Source organism: Nicotiana tabacum, chromosome 2 (assembly GCF_000715075.1).
Source record: "Nicotiana tabacum cultivar K326 chromosome 2, ASM71507v2, whole genome shotgun sequence".
Lineage (NCBI taxonomy): Eukaryota > Viridiplantae > Streptophyta > Magnoliopsida > Solanales > Solanaceae > Nicotiana > Nicotiana tabacum.
In genome coordinates this window covers 111,970,025-111,973,268 of record NC_134081.1, presented here as the reverse complement: position 1 = coordinate 111,973,268, position 3,244 = coordinate 111,970,025, and the positions used below count along the sequence as shown (strand labels likewise).

The window sequence follows — 3,244 nt, the reverse complement described above, 5'->3', positions numbered from 1 at the left end:
ACCCACTCTCATTGTCCTATTTCATTCACAAACAACAATAATAGCTCGGCTCGTGGCTAATAATGGACGCCCCAAAATAAATGGGACTTCCTGATCAGGCCCATAGTCTAAGATAATGAAATTAGCAGGGAATATAAAAGAACCCACTTGAACTAACACATCTTCAATCACCTTTTCAGGATGAGCAAGGGAGCGATCGGCCAACTGTAGAATCACCGTAGTTGGGCACGGCTCACCCAACCCCAACTGTCTTAAAATAGATAGCGGCTTCAGATTGATGCTCACCCCAAGATCACACGAAGCTCGCCCGGCTGCGTGCTTACCAATCAAGATTTGGATAGTGAAACTACTTGGATCCTTCAATTTCTTAGGTAGCTTGCTTTGAATTCTTGAGCTACATTCTTCAGTGAGTGCCACAGTCTCAAACTCGGCCAACCTCCTCTAATTTGTCACTATGTCTTTGATATATTTGGCATATTTGGGAACTTCTTTAAAGATGTCTACCAGTGTAATGTTAGTTTGCATCTACTTCAAAATATCAAAAAAAAAATTATAAGCAGCATTATCCTTTAGTTTCTGCAATCTCTGAGGGAAAGGAGGTGGTGTCCTTGCAACTAGTGGTTAGGTTTGCTTTGCCACTGCCTCTCCAACTGGCTTCTCTGACTCCTTTGCTTTTTCTGATTCTACTTCTATGGTGGCATGTTTTTCATTAAATGTCACTTGCTTTCTTTTTTTTAATGGGACTTCTTCTAACTATCTCCCATTCCTCAATGACACCGCATTAATAGATGCCTTAGGATTAGCCTCAATGTCGCTTGGAAGAGCTCCAATTGGTCGAGTATTTTGGGCGCTGGTAAGTTGCCCAATTTGTCTCCCCAAATTTTGAATAGTTGTAGAGTGGGCTGCTACCTGGGCCTGTTGATCAACCATAAATTTCTTTAGCATCTCCTCAATGTGACTCATCGGGTTTGTAGGTTTTTCAGCCTGTGGTGGTCTATATTACTGTTGAGGAGCTTGTGGCCTATACTAATTTTGAGCACCTTGGTTTCCACCCCAAGAGAAGTTTGGGTGGTTCCTCCCTTTAGGATTGTAGTATTCCCATATTGGTTTGTCTGGCCCATATTTGCATTACCCACAAAACATACAGACTCTGAATTAGCTGGGCATAAGTTCTCGTGTGACCCTCTCTACATACTTCACAAAATATCTGAACCCGTTGCACTGGCTGAGCTTGTTGCTTGTTAAAAACCAAGGTCATCTTATTGACTTGGTTGGCCAATGTGGTAACCTGCGCTAAAAATACAGAAATAACATCTAACTCGAGGACCCCGCAGATTTTTGAACGGTGTCTCTGCCCATCTCTCCTTGCCAATCAGGATTACTTTTGGAGAATTTGTTCAATAAGAAACAAATTTCATCAAAGCTTTTCTCTAACACTTAACCTCCCGCTGCAGCATTCACCACAATTTTTGTCTCCGTATGGAGCCCTTCTACGAAGGTGTGAGCTTACACTTCATTTATCTAGTTGTGATGAGGACAATCTCTGAGCAGCCCCTTGAACCTCTCCCAAGATGAATATAAAGACTCCCCCGATTTCTGCTTAAAGGTGACTATCTCACTTCTAATCTTTGCAGTTTTTCCTGAAGAAAACAATCGTGCTAAAACTTTCCTCGCCAGATCATGGAATGATGTAATAGAATTAGTTGGTTCCTCCTTCAACAACCGATTTTCTTCGCCCAATAGAGAAAACGGGAACATTGTGAGCCTCACATAGTCTGGAGTGACTCTGTTAGTGATATAAGTATCACTAATATCCAAGTAGTTCAGGATGTGTTGTTGTGGATCCTCGTGTGGAAGACCTATAAACTTGCCCATTTGCATGTAGTAATTGGATCATGTTCTGTTTTAACTCAAAGTGCCCAGTGATTTCGGCCTTCATAATATTGGAGGTGACATTAGCAATGCTGGGCTTCGCCACCTCCTGAACAACCATATGTTGCTCCTCTGGCATGTTCATATATAATTGAACAAGTGCCTGAAGATTATCTATGTCCCTTGCTTCACTCAACCTCCTTCAAAATGTTCTCTCAGGTTCGGGGTCAAAGCCTTGAAGTCTATCCTGGCTTCTGACCCTTCGCATTCAATCAAAGTTCCTGAGAGCAGAACAACCAATACGAAACGTTAGACTTGACTAAATAAACAACTAAAGTAAAAACTAGTAAAATAGTCAATATTCAAGTCCTCGGAAAAGGCGCCAAAAACTAGTTCCTCCCAAACACACACACAAGTATACGTGGTCGTACAAGTATTAAAGTGATAAATTGAGTGTCGAACCCACAGAGACTTGTGTTAAATACCCATTAGTTTCACCAAGAGTATTATTCAGTCGAGTCAATCAGAGTTCAAAAGTGTGATTATACTAAGCTACGATTCTAACAAGTAACTAATTAATCAAGCAGCAAAATAGTTGTTGTGTACTCAGTGGAGATGAATATTCCAAAGTTATGATCGATTCACCAATCCTATTGCGTTCTAATTAACTCTCCCTTTCATACAATTCACTCATGGTTGCTAATCAATCGAATAATTGCTCTCGTAGTATTCTCCTGAATTACTACTCGCCTATTCAAAATAGATTAACACATATATTTCTATGGAATCAATCTATTAAGAATGCATTAAGATTACGTTATTAAATTGAGCATGGTGACTAGGTATATTCCTATCCTAACCACAAATCTGCCCCCACTCAGGTTAAGATCATGCCCTCTTCAATTCTTCTCTAATATAGACGTAGCATTCCCAAGCATAGCATAGAAGATAGTAAATAGAGCATAACTGTTGGCCAGACAATTAAGCAATTAATCATAGAATTGAAGAAACAATCATATATTAGCAATTGTAATCAAGGTTAAGTCAACGTCAAAAAATAATATTCATGGCTAAATTACAATCCCAGAACTATGGGTTTTAGCGACTCATGATAAGATCAAAACAAATTCACAAGTGTTGAATAATTGAGAATACAAAGAAAAGATGAAGAAAGACTGAGAATCCTTGCTCCCGAGTGTTCCGCGTGTGTATTTTTCTCTCAAAGTGGTGTCCCTCCCCCTCCAAAATATGTTTAGGCTTGTTTTTATAAGAGTTGGAGGGAGGGGGGTTCTTGGGTCGAAATAACCTTGTCCCAGTCGAGGTAGGAGAATTTTCTATCATCAGTGCCCAAGGTAGCGTGGGGCACTAGCCC

At 40.3% G+C, this 3,244-nt stretch overlaps 1 non-coding gene across 1 annotated transcript; it reads left to right on the top strand.

Annotated features, from left to right (window-relative positions):
• Positions 1-1,522: 1,522 nt before the first annotated feature.
• LOC142173883 (small nucleolar RNA R71) lies at positions 1,523-1,629 on the top strand. The gene has a single exon (XR_012703245.1). It is a non-coding gene; the product is annotated as a small nucleolar RNA R71 (small nucleolar RNA).
• The last annotated feature ends 1,615 nt before the right edge of the window (positions 1,630-3,244 follow it).